Raw genomic sequence first — 14,902 nt, 5'->3', positions numbered from 1 at the left:
TTAAAATATACACTCTTTTATTTTTAAATGAATAAATATTTTTTTTAATTCTACTTTTTTCCAAACATGCACTCACATTTTAAATGCCACTCTCCAGACCCAGGGTCCTTCTGGACAACAAGGAATGGAGCTGGCACTGGGATGCCATTATAGTAAGGCTGAATTCCAGTAAGAGATGGGGCTGCACCCCTGGTTTTTAGATAGCTGCTGGAGCTAAATCATGATCTCATAAATCATACCATCCTTCTTAACCAAAAAGCGACTCGCAGAGCCATGGTCTAATTTCAGCTGTGTCTGAAGCACAATGTCAGAATTCAAAATTTTTTACACACAACCATAAGTAGGAAAAATTTGAGTCACTTTAGCATCTTCCTCCTGTATGGCTTTCTTTGGGTGAAGAGCTTTCTGACTACATATAGAAATAACAGCAGGTCTGTTTGGAGGGCCAGGGAAGGCACAGGCATATCTCCATGCTCTTCATGCCTTCTTACTCCTGAACTTTGATGAAAAGAAACCAGGAAGTAATGGGGGGAAAAAATCATTCAAGCTGGACTTTGCAGTGATTTAAACCTGAAACTTGTACTCAAAAGGAAAAAATGTTGGGGTGGTTCATGCCATGGGACAGTACTGAGCATGCGAGACACACAAACCCATTGGCGTGTGGGACATCTCACCATTGCTGTACCACCATACGCCTCTTCACAGCTGCCAAGCTGGGGCTGGTCCAGCAGGAAACCCAAATCTCAGCAGGGCACTGGGTCCAGTCTGGCCTGGGCATGGCCCCATTTTCTGGAGGGAGAGATTGAATTCAGACCGACATCATCCCTTTTGCCCACCCTGGGAGAAGGTAAGGTTCGGACACCGCTGCCCCGGCGACTCATTAATGCAGGGCATGGCTTTCATTACACTGATTGCTCAGTTCTGTTATTAATAAGGCATAAATCTCTGCGTTAGTCACTTGTAGCCCTCAGGTCACAACCCCTGGGAGAGGTTGGCAGGGGACACCCAGCCCAGGTCATGGCCCTCAACCCATTACCTGTCCCGTTAGCTGGGGCTGCAGAGATGGACTGGGGGCCAAACACTGGGGCTGGTGATCCTTTTTACACCCACTTCCTTACACGTTACTCTGCTGGAATTTTTTAGACCTTCCCAGTCACGACTGTGATGCTGGGGTCCTGACATCGCAGCCCTGAGCAGGGGCTCAGATGCACAGAAGAGTGTCTGGCCAGGGTCACCAAAATCATGCCTCCCAAAAACCTCGCTGCTCCTGCAGTGTCCCAGAAGAAGTGGGAATTAATACAAAGAGGCAACAGATACCTGCCACCAGCTGTTTCTCCCTCTTACTTTTCCTACCACCTTCCTTCTTCCCTGGTGTTTTCCCCCCTTCTTTTGCTCTGAACCCAGCACTGGATCAAGTTATCTGATGTCCTCCACAGATTATATTGTCACACAAGAGAGCAAACAGCTACTGAATGCCATGCACCACTAGTGTCCCTCCCAGGCTGAGGAGCCCCAGCTGCCTGCACAGCCCCTCTCACCCCTCGCAGTTCCCTCTTGCATGAACTCATTTCATATGTTGGTGCATCCTTGCTGCCAGTATAGACCAGTCCAAGGAGGATCTTGCACTGTAGACCTTAAGAGGGGAAATATTCAGGGTTAAAAAAGACCTGGCTCCTGCTGCATCAACTTTGAGTTTCTTCCAGCAGGTAGATCCGGGTGAACGGTGTCACTGGCAACACCGGCGGTGATCCCGGAGAGCAAACGAGGACACGTGCAATAACCACATCCAGTCACGGCCCGTTACTGGGTCACAGCTTTGAACGGCTCTGCTGCACTGTGGGATGGGAGCAGCACGGCTGCTCCAGGGCACTGCTGCTCCAACTAAGCACAAAAGCTCGACACCACAACAACGCTGCTTTGTCTTCGCAGGTTTTTCGGGGTGTTTTTTTTTTTTTTTTGGCACCCAGCAGGGCGGGGGAGTAAGGGGGGGCGCGGGTGGGAGGGACCCGGGACCAGGTGGCATCCATCCAAAATCAGCAAGCATTCCATTTTTGCCTTTATGGGCATTTTGTCAAGCATAACTGCAGACGGCACCTCCACAAACAGTAATTAACCACAAGCTGTGGGCAATGTTAAAGTGCTTGCCCCCTAACCTGCTGGCACACAGGAAATCTGAGATGCTGCTAAGAGGTTTGCAGTGGTTGAGTCTGTTTCTGGTCCAACTCTATGTGATATGGCGCTCAGATAACACCGTTAGTTATTTTCCCGAGCACTCACTGAACGCTTCCTGTTGTGTGAGTCTTGACTGCAAGAACAAACAAACAGCAAGATGGGCGGGGAGACGGTGAAATCGATACCCCCATCCCGTCAAAAGGTGCTGGTGTCAACTGGAAATGCAACTATGGAGCAGCGTAATTAATTAGCTAAAAAGCAAGGCAAGCTGAGAGTCCTAATTAAGACGGGGAGGGCCAGTCTGGAGGTCCCTGGACTGCCCACTCCATTTTCTCAGGACTTGTGAAATACGAGGGGATCATCCCTCCCACCTTCCAGGTGGCCAGATGGGAGAGCACGGGGCTCCCACATATCAATTGCTCGGCCCAGCAGTGCCCTGCAGCATCTGCTCCGGAGGAAGGAGAGGCAGGGCCGGCTGGATACAGCAATAACATCCCCCCTCCCCGGCCCTCCCCTGCTCCATCCTCAGGGAATTTTCCTCCTTCCTTCCTGGGAGTGAAATTTTGATTCATGACCCAAAGCAAGAGGATGCAGTGCCCTTTCCAAAGAGGTCATCTTCAGAGCCATCCCTGTTTTATAACTCCAGGTGCTCAGGTCACTCCTCTAAAGGGGACAGCTGATGGTGTAGCACAGTGCTTTCGGTCGTACCCTGTACCAGTGAGTGCCACAGAGAAACCATTTCCTGGGACAGTGTCTGGCCAACAGTTCACTCTCCAAATTCAGCCTCTGGATCTGGGTGTCTCCATGATGGGACGAGCTCCGGAGCCCAAGCAGTGTGTTACACTAGCAGGGATTGCCCCACGGAGCGTCTTGGCTGGATCCTTCCCAGCCCACAGTCATGGGACCTGAACCGATGCTCTGACATTCCCGAGTCTCTTCACCCTGATCCTGCCCCTCCAAAGGTGCCGGGAGCATCACATACAGGAGTTCACGACTGACTCCTTCGGGCACAGGATCACTCCTAGGAGGGAGATGTTTGGCGTTTCTTTTTTGACAGGAAAAGGTGTTGTCTGTGGTGGCTCTGTTTGATGCTTTCCTTTTAAATATTTTTTTTTTTAAGTCGCATTTCGAGGGATTACCCTCCGGAGCTGACACAGACAGGTCTGTCGATCTGTCTGCTTAGGGCTCTCTCTTCTGCAAACACCCTTGCTCTACAGCATGTGAGCCCAGGATTAACTGCACAGAAAGAAACAATTCACTGTGACTTGGCCTGTAAAGTCTTTTGAAAGTTAAGTTATGGCTGTTAAATGTTAACACCATATAACGCCTGCCTTTATCGTAGCTTTGCAATAAAGTGATGACACGGCTCGATTACGAGCTGGTAGCACAGAAGCTCCCAAACCTACAGTATCGTGACGGCACTTAATCTCCCTCCCAAGTGCCTGAGCTTTTCACACAGGCTTTGTCTGCAGTGTTTCTCTGGGATGGCTGCGCGCTCACGCTCAGGCGAAGACATTTTTAAAGAGAAAAGATGAAATCGTCAAGTCCACCCCCAGCTGTGCGAGGCCTAGGAAATCTCATGCGTTCCCTTGGCCGCCGCAATGCCGTGCCTGCCTCGCGTCTGCCGTGCTACCTGTCCTTCTTCCCCTCCTCAAGGACAACTGCAAAGTTGCTTATCAGCCTGTAAATCAGCCGTGGCAATAAAACGCTGGCATCCAGCGCCACAGCTTTTGTACTAATGTACTGCTTCGCAATCTCTGTGCATATCCAACATATTAATGACACAAATTCATTACAATAAATGAAGACACCGACTGGCCGGGCGCCAGAGTCGACTAAGGGCAAATAAAAAAAATAAAAAAATAATTTTAAAAAAGTTGCTTTTGCTCCTGCCAGATGGAAAGTTTGCCATGTGAAGTTGAATGCGTTGGGTGTAGAGAGCTTTTGGCAAGCGGCAGGGAGAAGTGGCTGCTAAATCTAACAGCAACGGTGCCAGGGATCCAGGAGCGAAAAGGGAGGCTGCTTCCCGTGCGAGCAGGGAATGGACACGCTTTCCAGGTTCCATTAAGGAGGTAAATGGCTTCATCAACAGAGTGATGGGTTATATAAACCGGTTCAAAGTCTTCAGGTAAGAGAAACCGTTCATTAATGTGAAGGACTCATTACACCTGGAGAGGGGGGATTTTTGTCAATCTATCAATTTATCTCTTGTTCCCCTTGTTTGTCTCTACTGTTGGATCCATCTCTCTCCATTTACTGATCCAGCTGTGCCTCTGTCACTCCATGGGCTGCTCCTTCCGCTGGTGGTCTATCAATCTATGTATTTACGGGGATACAGAAATTATTGAATACCTCATGCACTTTTTATTGTAAGAGATTTAAAAATCTTTACGTTTCGTTTAGCAAAGGAAGTGCAGTGCAGCATGCACCATATCAAAGACAAGACACTTGATACCAAAGGACTGTTTAATTTTATAACAAGAACCAATGCCTTCTAATTAAAATTAGAGCTATTCAAATGAGAAATAAGGCATAAATATTTAAGGATGAGGAAAATTAACCATTGGAACAAGCAATCAAGAGAACTGATGGATTCTGTTACTTGAAAACAAGATCTTCATAATTCTGGAAGTGAAATTATAATCAGCTACATATTATTAAGTTAAAAATTGAAGTATTTTATGACCCTTGCTCTACCAGGGTTATATCAGGTGATGATATAAACATCTGGATGCCTGCTCTGCAGCCAGCTGAATGTGGACTGGTGAATCCAGCCTGCGAGTCCATCTCTCTACAGAGCATCGGTCCCAGTCGTGTCTTGGCAGTCGGGCAATTGTTTAAGAGAGGCTCTGGTCTGGAAGTGCATGGTTTGGACATGGGACTGCAGAAAATGGCCCCATTTCTGCCACTCTTTCCTTTCTGTCTTGGAGTGTGTGGCATGGATCGTGCAGCACGGTAATAGGAGGTGTTGCCTACTCCTGTTGCTCCAGCCTGCAAATGAATTAATGTTGATAAAGAGAAGAAAATGAAATTAAGACTTAATGAGGGACGTAAGCCAGCATTTTCAGAAGGAACCTCTCATGTGAACAAAACTCATGCTCCTAACGTTGCATCAGAAAACGTCTCTACACGCTCGGTGAGACAGAAGAAATGTTTAGTTCTGTCATTTCTGTTTTGGAATAATGTTGTACAGATGGATGACAGAGGCAGGGACACCACCCAACCTGCCCTCAGCCCGCCTCCTCCTCCTGGAACAGGAGGTGCCACCACACCAGCTGCGGGGCTCTGTGTGCTCTCTGCCCTTGCTGTGGATGCACCAAAGGTCCTGATGGCAAAGCCTCCTGCCTTCGGGTAGCAAAAACTGCCCTCCCGCACGCTGCAACAGCCGTCGGAGGTGTTACGTGTTTTGGAGCAGCAAGGCAGCGCGGGTTGATGAAAGCAGAAAATGGAAGTCACCCGTAAGGGGCACTAGGCAGGCTTGCCATGCCGTGAAGGGCGGTTATCCCCCCATGCAGGTTTGCAAATTCCTGCACATTTCAAAGTTTTTCTGCAACTGTGCATTTTTTTTTTTTTTACTGTGGATAGGAGTCAAACTGCTTGGCTGCTTTTGTTAGGAAACACTTTTTTTACCACCTCCTGATCGCAGATTCTTCTCTTTTGCTAAGGGGAAGGTAAATAAAACATCCCGCACCAGGGCAGATGTTGAGCTGTTTCCTGACACAGCTCTGCTGGGACTCCTGCGCCGCGCTCTCGAGCACCCGTTCATTTAAATAATGCAAGGCGAGAGCAGTTGTAAGAGACAGAAAGTGTCTGTTCAGACCAACACGGCAATTGACGGCCTCTCCTGCACAAAACGCCAGCGCGCATTCACGCTTCAGAGGGTCTTCAGAGTTTGCTACAGATTTAGTGGCAAATTCAGCTAGAATGAAGGTTGATTAAAGCTCCTGGATAATTACTCGTTTAGCTGCAGAGCGTGTGCTCGAGGAGACGCGTTGCAAAGCTTTCTAAAGCCCAGCGCCTCAGCCAGAGCTGCCAAGCGAACGGATGTGCCAAGTGGAGCACCCTCATGATATCGGTAACAGCGATTGTACGGAGAGGGAAGCAAACACTCACCCCACACAGCTGCAAAGCTGCCACAGCCTTGTGCAACTGTGTCTCGGAGCCTGCGCCTCTAAAGGGAGCTTGGCTATGGCTGAATTTACAAGTGGACTCTTAGGCTCCTGTGTTTAAGTTCACCCATCCCTCCTCCCGAGCCTCTTGGATATTCAGCCATGGGCTGACTGGCGGTGGTTTGCATCAGGAGCTAGCTCTGCTGAAGGCAGGGACGACCCGTCGCTCGGTGTGAGCTGAGCATCCGACCCATCACCCTGCGTGAGCTGAGCATCCATCCCCAGGTGTTTAGAAAATAAACCGCTCGTGCACAGAGCAGGTTGAGAGCCGGGATGCCAAGACAAACGCGTGCACTGTGGGTGAGGGGGGCCAGGCTGAGTGTCCACCTTTCCTGCTGCCTTTTGCTGAAGTTGGGGGCTGAATCTGCTCTGACCTGGGACCAAGCTCTTGAAAGGGCAATGCTAAATGCAGGGTTAATTTAATGAGGAAACAACCTTCTCTTCACCTATAACTCTGGGATCCCTCAGCTAGCGTCACATAGATTTGGCAAGGATGCTAAAGTATCAGTGAGCATTCAGATCCTACAAGTTGGTCTCAAACCAAGGGCTTCCCAGAGAAGCGAGGTCCAGGTTAACACATGGAAGAAATTTTGACTGGACATAAGGAAAAAATTTTTACACTGAGGTTGGTGGAACACTGCCCCAGGTTGCCCAGAGAGGTGGTGGATGCCCCATCCCTGGAAACATTCCAGGCCAGGTTGGACGGGGCTCTGAGCAACTTGATCTGGCTGGAGATGTCCCTGCTCCTGGCAGGGGGGCTGGACTGGATGGGCTTTAATGGTCCCTTCCCACCCAAACCCTTCTGTGATTCTATGACATTTCAGGATCTCATCAAAGAAACTGTGAAAGAGGAGGGGCACAGCTCAAACTGGCTCCAGCAGGTATTCTGGCTCCATTTACAGCTCTTTATTTTAAGAACATCTTTTGATGTGGGCTGCACACATCACATACCTGCACTGTTAAAGTGGTGCGCTCCTAAACCAGCGCCCATGCCAATGGCTCATGCATCTGCCACGGTTCAGTGCTTTGGCTCCTCAACACATTTGGCAAAAGAGAGATCAGTCTGGCTGCCCCCTCTCCAAAAATCCCCCCCCTGGCTACCATCCCAAAGGAAGAACTGCCCTGGTACTGTGGGATTAGATGGGTGGAGTAATTCTCCTAGGCACCATGTCATTATCTACAATTTCCAGGCCATCAAAAATAGCACTTAGGGTCATTTCTCTCCTGTTAGAGCGGAGCTGGGGGATGCAGGGGGCTAAGCCAAGCATCAGGCCATGCCGCAGACCTCTGAGAGGGGCTGACTCTATTAGCACACAAATTGCAGGCTTTCAGGAGCTGTCTTCTGAAAGGCCCCTAAATACACTCAACTCTACCTAGGCAGTTAAAAGTTTTAATCTAATTGTCACAGACAGGCTTGTTTGTATTACGTGAGTTTGTATGTAAGTTTGTCCACTCCTTAAGCCCGTTACTTGTCTAAAAGTCAAACACAAGAGTAAGTTTTGACACTGCATGTTGAGCTGAGTCTTGCTATTTAATTTCTCTCTCTCCCCTCCAACTCTCCCTCCTTTTGCTAGGCTGAACCTCTTCCTACCCGATGAGGTCTTCGTGCCGTGCCCAACGTACCAGGACAGAAATGCAGCTGAAATAAAAAGCAGATGAAGTTTCTGGTTATAGAAAAACTACCTAAACGTCATTACCTGCTCAGATAATTGGCTCCATTAGGTAATCTGACTCCATTCATGGCCCATTATTTTAAGAATAGCTCTCCTGATGTAGGGAGCAAAGTGTCCTTTACCTGAGCTACTGAGGTCATGCATTCTTAAAAATAGCTGGGGTGAAACAATGGAGTGAATATGCAGCGGTTGGCGAGTGCAGGGACCAAGTCCCTTTGCTGAAAGTTTGGGGCTTTTTCCCCTAAAAAAAGTTTCAGAGCAGAAAAATATATTTATTATAGAGTGCATTAATTCTTTTTGGAGAGTTTCAGCTCCCTTCCTTGACTCTGGGAAGCTGGGAGAGCTAGATAGATAAAATTAAGCGATGTATTTGATTGTGAGATACTCTGTACAACGAGGGGGCTGCAGTACTGGCTGTGGGGTCCTCATACGGGAAAAGGACGGTGAGTCCCCAGCAGAGCTTCAGCGATGGCTGATCACTTCATTCAGTGACTTTTTGGGCGCAAACCTACAACACGTGTGAAAGCCCATTTAATTGGGAAGACAGCCCAGCCAGGGTTGCTATCAACAGAGCTGCGGTGATTGAACTTTACTAATGACTGGGTTTTCCTTTCCAGGGCTTACTGGAGGCTTCTCAATGAGGCTTCTGTGCTTCCCTCGAACCTGGTTTATGCTTCCTGCACAATAAAGGAAGCCTTTCCCTGGTATAATGAGTGTTTACCCGGGGATGCTGATACCGTCAGAGCCTGTTACTGCAGGATCAAAACCAGAACCGCACAGCCTCCGATAAAAAGGCCAGATGTGCCACTTTAATTAATGTAATTTGCTAAACACTGGAACAATTAAGTGCAAGGCAATAGCGCAGTAATCTTTGGGGCCAGGAAATGCCATCCCCAAGGCGTCCCCAAGGCATCCCCAGCTGTTCCAGCTTTCTTTTCTACTCTACCTTTTTCATAAATTTAGAAACTTGAAGGATTTGCAGGGGAGCCACAACATCAAATAAAGAAGGAGGCGATCAGAGAAGCAGGGTAAGGGACCGTGCAGCCGCAGGTGGTTCGGATGGGGACCTGTTAGGTGAATGGTGACAGGTCAGACACACCCAGGTCACACGCACACGTACAACCCAACACAAATACAGCCCCCCGTGAACACCAAGAGACACAAACAAACGTGTACAGGAGCTGAGACTATTGAATGCCCCAGACAGAGCAAACAACATGCACCCGGGGTATTACAGACACCCAGTAACACATTCCCACGCACCGCTGGTATCCAGCATCACTGCTGGGCTGAACGTGTGCCTGTGCCCCTTCCTCTCCCAGCCCAAACGCACGGGCCCATCCCTTGCTGCCTGTTTCCCCAGCATGGTGGTTTGGGCCCATTCTTCTGTGTCCTAAATGAAATGGAACATTTTGCTTGCCTTGAACACTTTTTTTTTTTTCCAGGAAACTGAAAATAATAAATGAGGCTCTGAGCAACCTGATCTAGTCAGGGATGTCCCTGCTCCTTGCAGGGGGGTTGGACTAGATGACCTTTGAAGGTCCCTTCCAACCCTAACCATTCTATGATTCTATGATTCTATGATTCTAAGTTCATGCAAGAAATAGAAAAGCTCCAAAGTTTCTCTTATAGACACATAAATCCTCAGGGATTTTCCTACTTAAGAAGTGGAGGAAGCAAAAAAGAAACACAATCATGAAGGGAAAATGAAGAAATTTCTTTAAAAGCCCACAAGTTTCAGGGAAAGTGATGGGAAATTAGAGATGTCTGATAGATGGGCTAATTGCCCTAACTGACAACCCAGACAGCTCGATGCGAAAAAAACCCAATGTTTGGGTTTGATTTGTGTTCCCCCTCCTTCCCACCATATGTAAGCCCAGAGTTGTGTGTGTGTGTGTAAGGAAGATGTTGCTTTTACAGTGTAACGCACACACATGTCTCTACCATCCACTAACCAAACTGTCAGGAAAAGGGAAAATGCAATTAGAAAACGTATTTTGAAGAAACTTTTGATTTTTTTCAGGTTTACACTTGCCCAGTTTTCCACCTATCCCTGAACGCTCACACCATCCAGTTATCAGCTTTCCTTATTTTGAGGGGAAGTTTTTCTATGTCAGAAAAGCAAATAGTGGTGGGGAAAATGGGGAAAAAATGGTGGAAGAAAAGGTTTCTCCCTAAATTTCACAATAACTGCAAGGCCAGCACCTCTAGAGTGAGGCCGCTGTGGAGATGGCTGGTACCTCTGAGGACCTGAGTAATTTGGAGAAACTTTGACAATGTCATCGGTCTCTGCAGTGCTCTGCCAAAGCTCCGGGACCTGAGGTCGAGCGCTGCCCATTTGTGTCCTGCCTCCGCTGCCACGAGAGCAGGAAGGTTCATAGCAGACTTAAACAATGTTTCTAAGGCAATGGATTTTTTTTTACATCTTTACCATAAAAAGTAAAATCTGGTCAACTGAAATATTTTGCAAATTCACGTTGAAGGAACATAATGAGAATATATGGCTTAAAGATCCTTTTCCTTATTCCTGCACACATTTTCTGTGCTCTCAAAAAATATAGAGCTTCTCAGGTCTGCGTTTGCAGTGCAACATGGTCCAATTTTTCAAAATGGAATCTGATTTCCAAACTTACTTCAGTCCAGATAAACAAGACCCCATTCCATCCACCCAGATGTCCTAAATAAAATGGAACATTTTGCTTGCCTTGAACACTTTTTTTTTTTTCCCCAGGAAACTGAATATAATAAATCTGAGCACATCATTTGCCTGGCTCCAGCATAATGGGAATACTGTCTCAGTACCGGAGATGCAGAAGAGAGGAGTCTCATCCACCCTTGCGAGAATGCCATCAAACCAGAATCAAACCCAACCCAGAAGCAAGAAAGCTCTGAAATTGTGGCACTTATTTAGAAAAACGCCCACCTTTTTTTTTTTCATTTGTTCTCTTCATCCTTTTTTTTTTTTTTTTACAGCATTTTTAAGCTGAAGACAATTAAAAAGCTTCACAGTGAAGAGGAGAGGGAGCATTGCCCTCTCCCAGCCTGCTCAGAGAGGGGAAAAGTCTTGCTAGTTTACAACAAGTTTAACAACCTTTAAATATAAACAGCTGATCAGAACTGATGAGAAATCCTAAAAAAGGGAGAAAATGAGAAAAAAAGTTCCTGAGAAGCTCAGTGGAGGAATGTCAGCCCTGTCACCACTGTACGAACGAGAAGGATGAAGGGACATAATTAGGTCTTGGGAAGCAGCATGGGCTGGCTGGGATGCAGAACTCGTGTGATCCTTTGGAATAATTACATTTGATGCATATCCCTGTCCCACGCACAAAGGCACGAGACTGGTACAAAAGCCTCTGCGTTAGGTGCAGACAGATTCAGAGAGTGGCGAAGCTGTGCCATAGCCCTGTAACTGCTCAGCAATGGCCTCTTTTGGGGTGAAAACCATTCTGAGCATGTCCCTGAATTCTGAGTGGCACATGGGGGTCTGGGATTTATGATGAATGAACCAAAAAAATCAAGCTGGATGATAGCTGTCGCTTTATTACAAATGTGATACAAGTCTTATCATTCTCCCAGTCCTGAGAGGACCATCCAGCTTGACCATCACCTCTAAGGCTCAAAGGCTGTGTTGTCCTTCCCCACCTCCCAAGAATGTTCACAGGACACAGCCCCAGAAGCCAACTAGCCTGTGGTTTGGAGTCCCACCAGGAGAATGGGCTTTGGAAGGAAAAACAGACACAGGTAGGCATGTCCAGCCATGGGTGGATGTGCCCTCAGCTAGGCTGTTGGACTGGATTTTTTGGAGGATTTAGTTGGAGGAGCACCTTGTTCCTAGCTTCACAGCAGGGCTGATCTTCACAGAGGACCAAAGCACCTCTGTACATGCCAAGAAACAGAGCCTTGATTATACCAACTGCTAAAAGTGTTCTATCGAGCCAGCAGCAGGAGATGAGCAGAAAAGACAGGATGCCACGTTGGATTTAGGTGTTGAAACTCCTCTGAGGCACCTCAGTTCCCTTTTGCATATGGCTTTAAGCATCTTTGAAAATAGGAGGTAAGCTCCTCGGCCACTTACACTAAAAGGCCCTTTTGGATCAGAGTGACTGTTTGTTGACAGAAAGGGTGCACGTCTGTCTTGTGAGTGTGTGTGTGTGTGCACACTCACGCAGGTACTTTGCTGCGTAACTCACAGCCGAACCTCCAAGATGACTTTGAAAGTCTAAATCTGCAAACCCTTTCCTATACCACTACGCTAGTTTCAGGGAAACGCTACCTTTCAAGTAGGGTAGGAAATTAAAAGAAATTAATATGCTACTCAGCAAGATTAATTAATTAGCTAATGTGCATACATCACTTCGGAAGAGTAAAGCCCTAGGTATCTTTCTGTGTCTGAGGAAATACGGTCTAAAGTGGTTCAATTCCAGTCCAGTAACGCTAACATCGATTAGGGAAGCTGATCTGGAGAAGAAGCTGCAGAGAGGGAAGCGGTGCCAGCGACTACCTGGTAATCACGAGATGGAACAAAAAACCTGCTGTCTCCAGGATGAAGGACTTGAGGTTACAAGATCATAAAACAGAGGAGTCCATAAAGTTTCCGAGTTCTGAAGGCATGCCTTAAAAGTTAATATCGCGCAATATCAGAGTCATAACAACAAGTCACCTCGAGCCATTTATTATTCATTGAGCATCACCCTCACTGCGCACACACCAAAAGTCCTTTCATGTCTCGGGTACGTTCCTCTTACCTAAAGGAGATTTACGGGGGTATTATTGCATCTTAAGGAAATGCCAATCAATTATTTTAACATTAATTTCTGCCATTTTAATAACTCTCCCAAGGCACAGGCTGACCATATTTAACGGAGTAGCTGTTAAGCTGCAAGAGATGTCATTTCCCTATCATAATTGGACATTGCGTCAGTCGCGCTGTCATTAACGGCTGTATAATACGATTATAGTTGTATGTTAAATTGCCATGTATTTCATATTATTGCCCTGTGTTATGCCTCTAAACATCCTCTGGAAACCTTTTTACCTGCTATTCTATACAGAGGACTGGCTTGACATTAAATTCATTGTGTTTCAATTTTAACTAAAGGGAATTAGGTGCCGACGTTCCCCTGAAGTACAATAGCGGCTGGGTGCTTCATCGCTTTGAGCTCTGAAAAATCACTCTCCTTTTCAAAATGGATATGTAGCTCTCAATGCTTTTAAATTACAGCTGACTGTTTGTCTTCTCTTGGTTGTTTAGAACTGATGGGTTTATTTTTTCCAAGCAAACCAATATATTATATTAAAAACCCCGAAGAAATTACCCTTAGGTGACTTTGAAAATCCAACCTCAAATATATCACACTGATTCTGTAGGAGGCACTTTGTGTCTCTGAGACATTCCTTACCATTTGACTCTGAACAGTATCCATTTATCTCTACATTTATCTCATGCATCAACGGAACAGCTCTTTCGTTAATGACCACTTCTGCACGCTGCCTCCTCCAGCACCCGTTTGCAGCAGGACTTTTCCTTGTCGTTCATTAACAAATTAATCCTGTTCTCCTGGACTGCTGGATTTCACTCCTGGCACCACTGACCAGATGTAAAGTGACAAGTGGAGTGAATGGTGGTACCTCTCCTTCTCCTAATGTATTAGGTGCCCTTCAATGAAAATACTCTTTAGAGCAAAGAAAAGCTCTCAACCAACCCCATGACACTGATCTCTTCTGACTGAGAGACTTGGTAAAAGCACTCACCACAGAAGAACAGTCTGTGTGAAAAAACCAGGCTGAGACATGGCAGCTGTGGGCTTCAAAAATGAGGTGGTGGGTTACGTTGCTTCTAAAGTGAAGGACCGTCCATGATGGACACTCGCTGCCTTCCTCACACATCTAGCCCATGCTCTGCTGCTCTTCTTGCTTATCCTGACACTCTAAACTTGATCTTTGCTGCAATTTAAGGCCAGAGGTTTTCTCCTCCATGGCCAGAGGGTATGGATGATTTGCTACATCTTCTCATGTGTTCTTTCTTGTCCATAATGAATAACTGCAGACCATTCTTGCAGGTGAGGATTTCTGAACCTCTAATCACATTTACTTGTTGCTTTGAACTATCACTTTTGGCCTGTACCTTGTTTTTGAGATGATGTGCCCCAAACTGGAGACACCTTGACTAGTACTGAGCAGACTGAAGGCAGGCACTGCCTTTCCTTGTGAGGGATACAGCACTGAGCATGAACGGGAGCTCAGCCTGGGCTGGTGATATTGCTTGCGCCCAGGATGTCCCAGGAAGAGAAGACTTAGCAAACAGCACACAAACTTTTGGTGGCTCATATCCATGGGGTGGATCGTATTCATTTCCAGGTTAAGCCTTGCAGAAGCGGGTAAAATGCAATCAAAGCTTAATTCAGACTGTGCAGCCAACTGCATTTTACTGATACATAAAACAACTGCAGGAAATGAACCTAGCAGCTGTTTGCACAATTGTAGGTAAGATGACACTGCCTCCTCGCGAAACCAAAAGGTGTTTTTCCTGTGAGTTGCATCTAGTCAATAAAATTGTAAGAACAAGTACAAAGAGAGGGAGAGAAACATCTGCCTTTGGAAGCTGCTGCGTTCTTTGGGCTGGATGCTTTGGGCCGCATAAAGTCGTGTAGCTCTGTTAACTTCAAAAAAAAAGGAGCAGGCTGGTTTACCAGAGCTGAGCGAATGAGCCTTCGAATTGAAGGTAATCAGTGAGCAGAAGCTGCAGAGTTAGATGAGTTTGCTTTTCTAACTGAGATTTTGCAGAATTCTTTTCAGCTGGAGAGGAATTAAAGTTGGACACTGAGATCTTTTAAGTAAAAGCTGACTGAGCGCAGAACTGGCAGTTCTTCTGCAATCAGTATTCAGCTT

Source organism: Chlamydotis macqueenii, chromosome 18 (genome assembly GCF_036417535.1).
Source record: "Chlamydotis macqueenii isolate bChlMac1 chromosome 18, bChlMac1.mat, whole genome shotgun sequence".
Taxonomy (NCBI): Eukaryota; Metazoa; Chordata; class Aves; order Otidiformes; family Otididae; genus Chlamydotis; species Chlamydotis macqueenii.
Note: the sequence above shows the minus strand (reverse complement) of the source record.